We start from the raw sequence: 15,223 nt of genomic DNA on the forward strand, positions 1-15,223 counted from the left end.
ACACATCTGAGAGATCTTTCTGTATCCATACATAAAAAGCTGTCTTATTGTTTAACGGCCATGTAGTATTCCACTCTATGAATTTACCATATTTGTTTCACTAGTTCCTGCTGATAGTAGATACATTACTTAAACAACTTTTAATTTAATTCATTAAATAAGTAATACACTAATATGTTTCAACAATTATATATAAATGTAATATATATATATATAAACATCTTGTGCTCATTCATGTCATCCATCCACTCCAGGGCTCCCCAACCACCACACATACACTCAGGTAAAAACTTTATAGTTGTATATATTTATTATTATTATTTTAATTTTTAATATTTGGGGGCACATAATAGGTATATATATTTGTAGGGTACATGAAATGTTTTTATACGGGAATACAATGTGAAATGAGCATGTCATGGAGAATGGGATAGTCTCCAGAGTTTCCTTATGCATATAGAAGCAAATACAAATGTAGATTTGTAATTTTCTTCTCTTTTTACAGAAAAGATAGCCTCTTAGACACAGTATTCTGTGTTTTGCTTTGTTTACTCAACAAAATAGCTTGGAATTTTTTATATCACAGAGAGCTTCTTCAGTTTTTGTTCATTTTAACGATTGCATAATCTTCAACTGTGTGGATATACCATATTTTATTCAACTGGTTCCCTATTAATTAATAGTCATCAAAAACTGTTTTGCCTATTCAAATGTCCTGTGGTTCAACCTGCTGTGACTATTGCCTGGCACAGAGAATATTTGATGATTTCAACTTAAGCTTGACTGCTTCTTTACTTTCACTGAAGGTTCTTCACACTAAGGGTTAAATATCTGCTGAATTTTGTTATTCTGCGCATGGTAGAAACCTCTTACCTTAAGCACCATAAATAGTCTCTCTGAATATTATTGAAATGCTGTTGCCACCACAATAAGGAATTGCAAAAAATGTTGTAGCAATTATTACATTACTCTTCTCTATTGATTGAGCTGTTGCAGACAGTACCAGATGTGAGTGTACTGAGAATGCCTGACAATACCTAAGGAATTCATTTTTAATCTTTTTTTTCCTTTTGGGTGTGAAGAAAGTGAAGTCTCCAATATTCATTGATTTTTAAAATGTTCCCTGACCAGGATCCAAAATAATAATTCCCAATGATCCCTAATTAATTACTTCAAGAGCTAGAGTCCTATATCACTAAATAATGCAGAATACATACAAACCTTCTTTCAGATTTGTTTTAGTGGAAACAATTTATATATCACATACAATATTATAAAATCCTTCTTATGCAAGAGACATTATTAGAAGACTTTTATTAAAAAAGCTAAACATAAATTACGGTAAAGTGGCTTTGGCTGTAAGATGGTTAAAATTGAAACAATCAGGGGAGGGGAGGGATTCATCTACTTTTCTAAAATAGAGATATATTTTGCAATCAAGATAGGGCAGATTTTTCTATTTTAGAGAGGATCTTCAATTCCAATGTATAGTTACAATGGTGGGAATAGTTTCTATCAAACATAGCTGGGCAGCATAAAGTAAAAGAAATAGAATTGAAATATAACAATAGTTACTCAGTTTTCACATAAGGATGGGTTTCTGGGGGTGTCAACTTGGTTACTAAAGAGGCAAGCCATATATTTTAAGCTTTATGTTTTAAAGAATCAGGATTTAGGCTTCAGAGACAGCATGACCTGTTGGCATCTGAGAGGCAAAGTTGTGCAATGGTTAAGAGGGTAGGCTTTGGAGCTGGACAACATGGGTTTGAATTCCAGTTCCAAAGTTAACTCCGGGAAAATCCCTGCGACTCAGCTTTCTCATCCATCACATGGGGTTTTTGCGACGAACTCAGTGCCTGCAAATTTCAAGCTCTTAATAAGTGGTGTCTTCGTACAGCTTAGCCACTATACGCAGGCACTTCTCTGAAGCTTTTGATTCTCACTTCTGATTTGCCCCATCTTTAAGGCATGTTCTGCTGTCACACTGAGGTGAGGTGTCAGATGAGATCCTGGGAAATAATTATGAAAGCCTGAGTTCTGGGAGGCCACCTCTCTCTCCATCCATTTGGCAAGGTGCTTGGGTTGTTTTTGTGAGTGTTATGCAGAGAACAGAGGTGGGGAAGGCTTAGTAGCCTCTCAAAGGCCTCTCAGATATCTAATTTCTGTGCTGTGGCAGGGCACTGATTCCCTTCGTCCTGGAAGTCAAAGACTGCCGTCAGAGTATTCCTTTCACTGGTTGAACAGCACAATGTGGGATAAAGAACATAAACTCAATATCATCTGCTGAAACTCCACTCCTTCATCCGGTCATATTTTTCTGAGCATCCAGAGGAAATGGTGAGAAACTGATGACCAGTTTATAGGAATTTAAAAGGGTACTTTTCATTTCTAATTCCTACATCCTAAAGTAGCTATCTAGTAACCTGTCAAGCATTTTCTTATTTCTTTAATACATGTAATAAAGAATGGAGAAAAATAGGGTTATGAAAATCAAAGCTGTATTTTGACTAGTTTGTGTATGTATTATAAAGAATTCATAAGCTATCAAAAGGCTCTGTGATACATACAGAAGAATCAAAACAGCATTCAAAGAGTATGCCCTTCAGAAAAGGTCAAAGAAAGCCAAACCCATGGTTTAGAAATGGTAACAATGTACAGATTTAATAAAAAGTTTTAGGTTGTGGCTGATTTTTAAAACTATATAAAGTCTAAAGAGAGGTGTGAAGTAAGCAATATATAAATACAGGCCTGAATTTTTTCTTGTATTTATAATCTTTGATCTTCAGGAGAGGGGCTGCATTTTTATTCACTATTTATCCCTGGCAGATATTAGACACTTAATATGCTTGATGAATAAATGAATGAATTAATGAATTAGCTAATGTTAGGGTCTAAAAACTCTTGACAAATTATAACATTTACAATATTTTCCATGTGAAAATAGCAAGACTCACATCTACAACTTGAATGTCAAATGTCTTACGGTTGGGTGATAAATCTGAAAGTAAGACAAAAAGAATTCTTTAGTATTTTAGGAAGAAACCATAAATGTCATCCATAAATTTGCTGCCTATATAAAATGCAGACTTTTGATTAAATATGTAACAAAAGATATGTCTTATGACCATATTACTTACAATTAGTTAATAATTGTAAGTAATATGCTACAAGGGGCAATGAGTTAATAAAGTGTCATTAATAACATGCAAACAAAACAAAACCTAAGCTAGACTCCTAGAGTAAGTCCAGTGAGGCAAACACCTATACTACTCCTTCCACTTAGATTTTTCTTTTTGTAGATGTTATGAGCCAAGATAGAAACAACAAAAAAATACATTTTCAAGTAGCACATTTAGCTCATTTACTTTATTATCTGGAGATCTTATAAAGTAATATTTTATTTTGAGTGATATTTGCAAGCAATTTGAAATTAAACCTTTTCCTTGCACCTGTAAAAATGTGTAAATGATGGAACTGGCAGCATGATGATCACTTTACAGAGAAGCATTTCCTTCATCATCTTCAAGCTCATGCAGATTTATGATCTAATCATCCATGGTCTTTAACAGGATGCATTTGAATCTGATTAAAAAGAAAAACAAATAGCTGTATGGATTTATTAATAAAACGTGCCTGGCCTTTTCACTTATCTACCTCTTTCAACATATTGTGAGTTTCAACCAGAAGGGAGTTTCTGGGATTTTAATCTTGAATGTTTCAGCTTCAGAGTTGCTTCAGGAGCCCTTGCCTACCTATCGGTGTACATGGATCATGGAGGGCTATCTATTTTCCCCCTCTTTCTCTTTGGGGTTTAATTACTTCACCTACATCCTAATTCAGGTAACTCATAAAGCTTAGCCTTTGTTGTAGGTCCAACAGCTGTCTTATGTCAGTAGCAAGTAAAATGTTCACAACGTATCGGAATGCAGCAAGACGGTTTATAGTGCTGCAATAAAAGGTAAATTGAATTTACAAAGATGCATTTGTCACTGATTAAAAACTTACAAAGTTAATTGGAAACACTGTGGAGGTGTTACCACACAACTCGAGGTGTAATGGGTGGTTCTAATTCAGCCTGGAGGAAAGTTGCCGGTCCCATTATAGTCTCACACAGTAAGATGCCCAGCGACGCCATCCAATTTAAGCAGCAAAGCAACATAGTAAAGATTTCAAATATTTTTAATATGAGGTGAGTGTAAATTTACTCACAATTATTCTTGAAAATAGCTAGAGGAGACAGCTTTCTGTGTTACAGAAACACCGAATGTGCTAATCGCATGACTTCCCCTTGCAAAACACATTGAAGGGATTTTATTTTCCACATCTGCAACTTTTCTTATTTTCCTGCCGTTTGCATTGGCAGCACCATGACAAGAAGCATATCAGTTGAGAAGAAAAAAATAAGACTGAAACAGCTAGCAATGTGAAGTTAGCAGGACCTTCCCTTGGGACTTTGGCGAATTATCTCCACATAATTCACTTAACCTTTGCCATTTGGAGACTTGGGAGACTGAATGTATTTCTAAACTTGAGGCTTTTAATTGCTGGTTTTAGTGTCACTAGTCCAGCTCAGTTGGAGAGATGATGATTGAAAAACAGTTCTAGGAGGCTTTTCACCTCTGGTGCGCATCCTGGATATAATTAAGTTGGTGGCCTGGGTGGCTTTTAGATTTCTGCAGACAGGAGTGAACAGTTAAGGCCCAAGTGATGGGCCTTATGTAAACATTCTGTGTGTGTCTTGAGTTGAATACCTTTAATTTTAATTTTAGACTAGATTTTTGTTAAGAGATTAAAAGGCAAGATAATGAAACTGAGTAATTGCCTTTGGTAAACTCATTATACCAATAACCAGTACCAAGTTATAATGGAGTCATCAAATTTTTGGACTGGAGTCTTAGAGATCATGTTTAAATTCAAATCTCTTGTACTGAATGCAATATGTATTTTAATTTTTATTTCTATATAATCTATACTGTATACTTTTAAATAGTTTAATACTATTTACCAATAGTATTTTTGGTATCAGAGATGGTAGTGACTATGGAATTTTCATATGTATCTAATTGGTTACCTCAGCTGGAGGGACAGAGTTTTAAGTCTGATTGATTCTCCTAGTCAAGAATAGGCTATATAGTCTAAAGGAGACCATAGAGCCACCTAAATCTATATATTTTTAAAGCTAATATTTATTGAATGCTTGCTATGTGCGAAGTGCTTCTTGTGGTTTAGCTCCATTTAATCCTCACAACAATGCTATAAGGCAAGTGCTATCATTATTCCCATTGTACAGATGAGAAAACCGAGATTCTAAGATGTTAGGTAGCTTGCCCAAGTAAGCATTGCAGCCAGGATTTGCACCTGTATTGTCCAATTACAGAGGAAGGGCTCTTTGGTATAGGGCCTTATTACCATTGCATTTGTATGTCAAAGGCCTATTGCAAATATGTAGAGGCAACTATTTCCTTGACCTTTGCTGATTCCTCAGTATTAGGGGACTAGCTGGCATCAGTAATTAGTTGAGTATTAGGAGCAAAAGTCAAGTCCATTTCTAAGAGTTAATGCAGTATGGAAGGTGCACAGAATTTGATATTTGAATCTCAAAGTCTTCCCTGACAGTCTTCTATTGAGTTAAATAAGTCAACTTCTTAAAACTTCAGCTTAGTAATCCATAAAATTGGGATAATACACCTTATGGGCATTATTGTGAGGATTAAGTGAGATAACATGGGGAAAACACTGGGTAAACAGCAAAGTCCTATTTAAATATTAGTTACAATTTTCTTCTTTTTCATATAACACCATTTTCAGGAGTTTTAGCAAAATCTCTCTCATAAAGTAGTTACACTCATAAACTGCTTGATGAACCGACTTCAGTAGACTTGGATGGAGCAATGAATAAGGATCACTGGTTCCAATCATAGGAGCACTCATTTGACCTGTAGTTACCTGTTTGTTTAGAATTTACCAGCAGAGCTTGGGATACCTATGAGGGAATTGTCTTCTTGAATGATGCATATGCATTGCCAAAGGAACCAATCACTTTGTAACCACAGAGAAACTTGGAGGTAGAGGTAAATTTCAAGTTAAAAAGCCAGAAGTTTGCAGAATTTCATTAGAATCTAAAAAATCAGATAGGCATCATTACAGAATGAATGTTAGTTATTGTATACCTGAGATGGAAAGTGTGGTTCAGCCCAGGAAACTGGCCCAGCCAAGCAGGGAGCTCCATTTATCTTAAGTCTTCCTAATTTTCTTAAGCTTCTTTCTTTCTTTTCATCTTGTATCTGTGACTTACTGAGTTTGTAAGGTCCTTATTTTTAAAACTGTCCTTTTGTTGATCCTGCTCATTAAATAACTATAGTGGCAAGACAAGTCTGTTGACTATCCACTGTTGCTAATTCTTGTCTTCCATTCTTAACAAGAAGCCAGGAGAATCTGAATGATTTCAATCTAGAGATAATTTAAAGAAAACAAATTTTAACCCTCGCTCTTTTTCCCATCAAGCTCTTGGTGAAAGAGTCAACATGTTGTAAAATGGCCAAAAGTTAGGGTGAAATTCACAAACTTAATGATCAGTTCTCAAAATCTATGTGTTCGAGACCAACTTTCCCATGAAACATAGATTACTATTATTCGATTCATTTTTATGAATAAGAAAATCAAGGTTATAAGAGACTAAAGGACTTGTCTGAGATTAGTAAAATCCAGCAGGGAAAAGCCTGGGATTTATATGACAATTCCTTTTAGAGAAGTGCTCACAGACACTTTTCAGCCACAAAGGATAACAATAAACAAATTTGTATTATCATCTTTGAACCTAAGGAAGTAGCATCACATTGAACAAACAAAAACAAATTTGTTGATATATATGTATAGATTCACATAAAAAACAATTCTGTTTTAAAAGCATGGATCTCAACAAATCCTTATCTTTTGAAAATATGATAAGGCAAGTAAAACATACAAGATAAATTATGGGCTAGAAGGAAAAGTCTGAACAAAAAAAATAGTAAAATAAGTAAGAGTGAACTTTCCCTTTTTTCTAAGTAAGGTGTGCTCTCTAATCTTAGAGAGTTACCTCTGGGTAAGACAAAGATTCAAGAGATCTTAAGACTTGAATGACTTTATGATAATATTTTAAATTCTTATGTAACCTCTTTTGATTAAGGATTTGAAAATATTTATGAACAAATGGGCTCAAATTTCTTATTACTCTTAAAAGATATTGGTAATACATACATATTATCCAAGTTATGCTAACTCCAGGCAGAGGAACAGAGCAGCTAAAAGACATCAATATGCATTTTATATTTATGAGGTAAGGGCCTTCCTTATCACTGACTCTACAGTACTATTTACTTTAGATAGTATGGGATCACCTTTTAATTTAGAAATTAGTTTAGATACCAGTAAAGATGAGTAGCTGTGTAGTTTGAACAGTCACATAACCTCTTTGGGCCTTAGTTTTTTTCATCTTTAAAGCACATATGTATACAGGAGTGAGGACTGAGAAGAAGGATAAGATACACAAGCTCAACATTTCTAAAACTCTGCTCCAAGGAACACTGGCAGTGGTGGGCTGGAACCAGAAGCTTGGGAGCCAGTGATGTCATATTGGCAGTTTGTTACTGGCCATGGTTGGGATTATTTACACCATGGAAATGGACAAGTGCTACAAACCAGGCCCCCTCCCTTTCCCAAGAGCTGGCTGTTAAGCATTTGCCAGCATATCTCTAGTGTTTACAAACATTCTTTGAATAAAAGCGTTCTACTGTCAAATAAATTTTGGAAGCACAGGGTTAGACAAACTTAGTTCCTCTCTCCCTTCACCCCTCCTTTCCTCCTTCCTTCCTTTCTTCATTCTCTTGCCCTGACAAGAAATGTAATTCTTAAGGACATTAAAGAAGAGATACGTAGCTCCTTACATTATAAAACTTGGTAGAAATGCTCATCAGACATATCTCTTAATGTTTAAATTTACATTCCTCATTGGGACTGATCACATCTTTCCCCATGTCTCTTCTCTTTCTTTACTTTCTCTGAGGTCTGTTTCATCATTTATTATACAAGTAGCATGCAATATTTTTGCACAAAAAATATTTTTATATAAAATAATAAAAAGTACAAATACATTTGGAGAGTAACATATAAACTCCCCTTTGTTTTTTTTTTACAACAGCAGATCTTCTCAGCCTTATTACATGCTGAAATGTGCACTACAAGCTCCCAGAAAAAAATTTCAAATTTTATCTGAACATAGACATTGTTCTCTTAAACACCTATTAACATGTTTAATTACATGAATATTTTCTGGAAGGCAGTTGCAGAAATAATAGATGAGTGGACTTCTAAGAAACCCCTGAGCTGCAAAATTATATGAAGTAGTTGATGTTAAAGATGGCAATTATTTCAGATACAGGATGAACCACATGATACATAGAGGTTCCTTTTTTGGATATGTTTGTGAAATAAGAACAAATGATTCTGTTTATTTACTTCTAGGATGGGAATGATGTTTTCAAGTATTGAAGTGCTCAGCTCTCTTTTGGTGGTTATCTAGAGATATCATAGGTATGGAAGATTTTGTGAAATTTCAAGGGGATGTTGTTGCTCTAATCCAAAACATCCTAGAAATGGAGTCTGTATGTAGTGGTCCTTGAAGTGGAAAATTAAATACATTAAGAACTAAGTGTGTTTAAGAATATACCTATAGACATTTACAGATAGATATGGATAGGCAGACAGATCAATTCATTGATCAATCAATAAATATAAATATAGTTGTAAAGTTTCCAGAAGAAACTTTGGACCCACAAATTCCATTTAAAGCCTGACTTTTACTTCTACTGATCCTGTTCACTAAATTTAAATTATTTCTGCAGTACGTTTGCAAGTTTTTATGTCCACTGCTTCAAGTAGTGTTAAGGGAGGTTATAAGACTAAACTTTCCTCTTAAGAAAAATTTATCCAATTGACCCCTTTGATTTGTTGTCAGAGATCTTTTAAAGATAAATTGTAGATAAAGTATGGTTGTGAAAACAGTTTATTTGCCTGTGAAATATGGTATAATTACTAAGTATAATATAAGTACCTGGTTCAATACCTTACTCATACTAGGCTCATACTAGAGGTCTTGTTAGTTTGAATCAGTATATGGATTCTGATAACTACTATTAAAATAAGGTGTAATGTTAAAAGACTGAAGTAAAGCAAAAGGCCAAGGGAGATGACAACATGGATTAAAGGAATTATTGAACTCTTCTTCTAGAGTACACAGATAAATCTTAAAGATCGCCTTTTTTAAACTCACCCTGTATCTTATTGAAGTAAGCAATAAAAAACTCGGTCTGGTCTCAATGTGCTAAATGCTACTGCTGAAAGGGTGTTAGACTGAAGGAATCCAGTGGTAAGTTGTAAGTGACACATGCATGGGACTGTTAGCAATTAGCCTTTTTCTCCCTCTTGGAATTCGCAAGGGACAGGGCCCACAGGAAGCTAGAGTTAGCTTTCTTCTCCTTTCAGTTAGGAATAAATGCCTTTTACAGAAAATACTGCCTGCTGACCATATTAAAGATAAAGTTGAGAATAATTTAATGCAACCTCACTATCCACGGGTTAGTTAAGTGTTGAAATAAGTTGACATGGATAGAGGCTGGGAAGAGTTACTCTTAAGAGCGTAGGCACTGGATTTTGAAATCCGAGGCAAACTGAACAGGGCAAATGAGGATATCACAAACAAACTCCTGTCAAAAGCAAAGATAAGTGAGGGTGATTTTCCAATTATTTCTGAATATTCCTAAGGAACAGATTGTAAATTCCTGCCTAGTTTGAGGATAAATATACACGAAGTGCCTGTTTTACTGCAATGGAGAGACTTTTTATTTATTCTCCTTTTCCCAAAAAGAGATAGTCTCAGCTTAACAGAACTGAGTTCTATGAAAACAGAATTGTTTTCAGGAAAATAAAGAATAAAAGATGAAATTAGCTGAATATCTGTTATAGGAAATAAAAATTATTCCTTGAAAACTCCACACAGTTTTGTGAGCTATTGTATACCTAGTGTCCAACACATATTAGGCAAACAATACATATTTACTGAGTAAATCATGAACAAACGAATGCATGAATTTTTTTTTTTTCAATGAAGGTAGGTAGAGAGGCCAGTGAGAAAAGAGAAAAAAAATATTGAAAGATAACTAGGAGTCTTTGTACATACTCAATACAAGTTGATGGGTTTAAATTTCTTTTGGCAAATTGATGTTACTCTTCTTTATAATAAAACATAGTTCCATCATGCTTAGCTAATACTTGTGATCTTATTGTATTTTTCCCTTTATTTTAAAAAACTCTTATTTCCACCAGTGATGAAGTCAACTGTCAACTGTAATGCCATGAAAGCTGGAGAAATCTCTCTTCAGGGGAAGTGGACAGCCCTAATTCACAGTAGGGCCAGGTTACTGTGGAGAAAACTCCTAACCCCAACGGTCTGTAAGAACTGTCCCCACCCTGACACACCTCCGCTGATTGTCCAGTCACCTTCTGCCACTTCTTCAGATCCCACTTCCTGTCTGCAATCCTCTTTGCTCCTGTATCTGTGGTTCTCAAGTCCCTCCACCCAGTGCTCTCTTCACAAGTGCACATTCTACAGCAGGAGGGCAAACCCACTCTCAATCTCACTTTCCAGCCGCAGATCCTAAAACACCAACCTCAGTTAAAAACCTAGCCCTGGCCGGGCGCGGTGGCTCAAGCCTGTAATCCCAGCACTTTGGGAGGCCCAGACGGACGGATCACGAGGTCAGGAGATCGAGACCATCCTGGCTAACACGGTGAAACCCCGTCTCTACTAAAAAAAAAAAAAATACAAAAAACTAGCCGGGCGAGGTGGCGGGCGCCTGTAGTCCCAGCTACTCGGGAGGCTGAGGCAGGAGAATGGCGTGAACCCGGCAGGCGGAGCTTGCAGTGAGCTGAGATCCGGCCACAGTACTCCAGCCCGGGCGACAGAGCCAGACTCCGCCTCAAAAAAAAAAAAACCCAAAACAAACAAACAAACAAAAACCTAGCCCTTCTTCTATCTTTGGAGGTAAGGACAGATTTTTTTCCCCCAGTTCCCTCAAGGGGATTTAAGTAGCTCATCTCTAAGGTCATATTTAACTCTAATAGACTATGAGTCTTGATTTTTACGGTTCTAGGATTCTATGACATTAAGTAGTAACCACAGAATATACTTTTATATTTCCATTTCAAAGCGCTGGCCCATATGTGATTGACCAGGTGGATGGAAGGAGCCAAAAAGCAGCAGGATACCCCTGAGGAGGTTGTTGTAGCCAGCAGCAAATGTGGGCAGGTGATTGCTCCCCAGGGATCCTGCAGAAAGGATGCATGCAAATGCTGTCTCTTCCAGGGGTTGCGATGTCAGGGCCTGTCTGCTACCTGGTCTAGTCCCTGAAAAGATTACGATGCTCCCCATACCTGGTATGTATTTTGAAATTAAAATATTTCTCTGTCACAAAACTCAAAATTTATACAGATGTTAAAATGAAAATCATGAGGGTTTATGTTTTGTTTTGTCTTATTATTAAGGTTTCCTGTTGTAAAATTCTGGACAAGTTCATAGAAGCGAAAATTTTCTGACTGCTACTGTATGCATACATTTGGGTCTTTCTGCTTAAAAATTTCACATTGACTTTGAGCTTGGGTTTGAAATTTTGCCCCTTATTTTTGTCAAATGCTAACTCCGTGGTTCCTTCAGTCATTCAGGTGCAGAGAACTATGAGTCTAAAACCACCCCCAGGTACACTCTACAGGTGCACATGTTAACCCCACAGATGTCTCCAGCCCTGTTTCTATTTTTGTAATTTGGTGGCATTCTCACTTGTTCTATGGCTTCACGGATCACTTCTATGTTGGTCATTCCAGAAAGCCCTCTTCAGGTCCACTCTAGATGGCCTCCTATATTTCATTTTTTAACTTGTGCTCAAACCACCAATTTCTTCAACATTCTGTCATCCATGTAACTCACAAACTTCGAGGTAATTTTTGACACTTTCCCCTTCCTGTTTTTTCTACTTCTTTAAAATGTTTGCCCATTTAGTGAGTGGTGACTGCCTGCCTTTTACTCACTGGGCACCATATTACGATCTGGGGATACAACTGGCTTTGACTTCATAAAGCCTGCAAACAAGCAGGTTTGAAATATCTCTTGCATCTTGCCCCTTCCATTCTGTTCCCTTAGTTCCTGTTTCCATGGCCCTGGACTGATGATGTGTTGCGCTAATGCTGATCTTTTAAATTCCATTTTACATATGGAATTGTCAGATTGATCTTCCTGAAACACAAAGATGATCATGCCATTCTTTTGCTCAAAAACCTGCAGTGGCTCCCCATTTTCTACTGTGAAGCAGCCTGTTATAGTTGGGAAAATACTGTGCCAAGAGTCTGCAGTCGGCTGTGGGTTCCAAACCTGGCTCTGCCTGAAATGCACTGTCTGACTTGGGATAAGTTTCTGATTTTTGTTTCTTTATCAGTAAAGGGATGGGGGCTGGAGGACTGGGTGTGGTGAATCCTAACATCACTTCTGATTCATTTCCTATTTATTGCTATTGTTCTATTTATAGAGCCCTATCCCTCTTTGGATTTAGGAGGCTTCAAACTTTGATATATCTTCTAACATGTGCATATGATACGGTTTGGCTGTGTTCCCACCCAAATCTCATCTCGAATTGTAATCCCCATATCCCCATGTGTCGAGGGAGGGACCTGGTAGGGGTGATTGAATCATGGGGGAGGTTTCCCCCATGCTGTTCTGGGGATAGTGAGTGAGTTCTCACAAAATCTGATGGTTTTATAAATGGCAGTTTTGCCAGGGCTTTTCTCTCTTTCCTGCCCCCTTGCAAAGAAGGGGCCTGCTTCCCCTTCTGCCATGACTGTAAGTTTCCTGAGGCTTCCCCAGCCATGCAGAAGGGTAAGTCAATTAAACTTCTTTCCTTTATAAATTACCCAGTCAGGGAAGTTCTTTATAGCAGTGTGAAAACAGACTAATACAGCATAGGAGATTTATAAAGAAATTGAATAACATTTTCCTAAGAACTTCTGCTTTTTGCCATGAAGTTGGAAAAGCTCCTTGATTTATCCCCAGAAGGAGAAAGAAGATTTAATAATCCCCTGCTTTCTTCTTTCTTGGTGTGAAAATAATTACCAGGGCAGCCATTAGCTATTGCACAGGTCTGACTTCCCGAAGTCAGTACAGGTGTGTCAGAAGGGAGAATCATGGCATCTGAAGCTGATTCCAGTGTTTTATTGATATAAATGCTTAGATTGCAGACTTCGAACATGAGCTCATCTTCTGGTGCTGAATGAACTTTAGGGCAGTTTGGAAAACAACTGCTTTCTCCCAGGTTAAACTGTAGCCACTGATCTTTGTAAGGGTGGTTTTCCTGAAGCACCCAGCTCGGGAACACTAGTAGTGACTCTTCCTCTTTCTAAGAGCTTGCAGCTCTTTTTATATTGCTCAACGTTTGAGTGACAGAAGTGGCAAATTTGGGGTGGTTACCCTTTGGAACATTGATATTTAAGAGCAGCCACTTCCACACCTGAAGCAAATATGATTGTGAATATCTTTGGATTTATATTAGAAAAAACTCATATGTTCCCAGAACAGGCATATGCAAGCCCACTGATATTCCCCCCCTTCTTTGAAGGTTCTATGACAAATTTGTTGTTGAGTTATGGTCATCACAACCACACAAGGAACAGCAAGGAAAAATGATAGTCCATCATATATTACGGTGATGTTCCCATGTTATTCGGGGGGATTATACTGATTCTAGAAGTATATCTTATTGACTACCAGCTTGAGTCTTACCCACTCCTGTGCCCCCTCTGTGACCTCCACAGCTACGGAGTCTCTGCCTGCTGGCTTCGTGGGGATCTTGTGTGTGCAGAAAAGAACATGATGGGGAGATAATGAGAAAGATTTCTCAATCTTATTATTACATTTGTAATTGTGTACTTGAATTTCACCGAGACAACAGCAATTGGCAGTTTTGGTTAGAGAGAAAACAATATGGTATGTTAAGAGCCTGTTACATAGTATACAGAGTTTTTGATGATTTGCTTGTAAAAACATGCCTTATGAAACCATGTCTAAATTATTTAGAAAATAGTGACTCATTTCTTAGCAGAATGTACTTAAGATAGAATATTTTGCTGGCTATGATGTATATGTAAATAAAATAATTCACAGGAATTTTATATTTGCCCTGTATTTTTCACTAGTCTGGTTTTAAAAGACAAAAGTTAGACTATGCTTTCTTCTTTTAATTCTAGGTATGTCTTACTCCTACATTTAGTTATTTTGCTCTCCAAATAAGATATTACTCTTTCTTAGTTAATATTCATAAAGCACTTGGAACACTGCCTGTTGCATGGTAAGTATTAAATAAAACCAGTAAATAAATGCAAAAATTAACTAAATTAATTAAAAATAAAATCCCAGCAACATTTTGGGGAAAAATTCCAATAACTTTGGCATTGTCAGTAGCTCACACGTGAAAGTAATTTTAGACTTTACCCCCAAATAAATGAGATTTAAACCAAATCTCATTTTGGATGAAAGTCAAAATTTATTTTTAAAAATAAATATGTAAACCTATTTTACACAAATTCCTATTCATGCTTATTGTAGAAACTATATACAAACATAGATTAAAGCAAACTTCCGCAGCTTAATCATCTTAATATTTTAATATTTTGTTGTTCTTTTATCCAAACATTTTTCCTTCTGTGTATATATACTGTATATATGTAAATGCTAAAAAAAGTGAGTGCATATTAAATTATATTTTAAAATATACATACATATGTATACATATTTTAAATATGCTTTTTAGTTGGATCTATTTTTTTCATTCACTCAACAAATCCCTACAAAGCAGTTTAAACTGTCATGCTGATGACCATGTGGCTGGCCCTGAGCTTTGTTCTACATGTGTTGTTTTGTCTTGTTCTTTTAACTCCCATGAGGTAGCTACTATTGTGTCTACTTTACAGAGGAGTGTCTGAGGATTACACTGAAGAATTTATCAAGGCCATGCAGCCGGTGTCTGAACTGGAATTTGAATCCACTGTGCTCTGAATCCCTGGGCATTCATGCTAGATATCTCTGTGAACTAGGATGGTTAATTTATTACATTTACCATTTTTAGGACCACACCTTCATAAAAAG

The sequence above is a fragment of the Colobus angolensis genome, unplaced genomic scaffold (assembly GCF_000951035.1).
Source record: "Colobus angolensis palliatus isolate OR3802 unplaced genomic scaffold, Cang.pa_1.0 Scaffold224, whole genome shotgun sequence".
NCBI lineage: Eukaryota > Metazoa > Chordata > Mammalia > Primates > Cercopithecidae > Colobus > Colobus angolensis.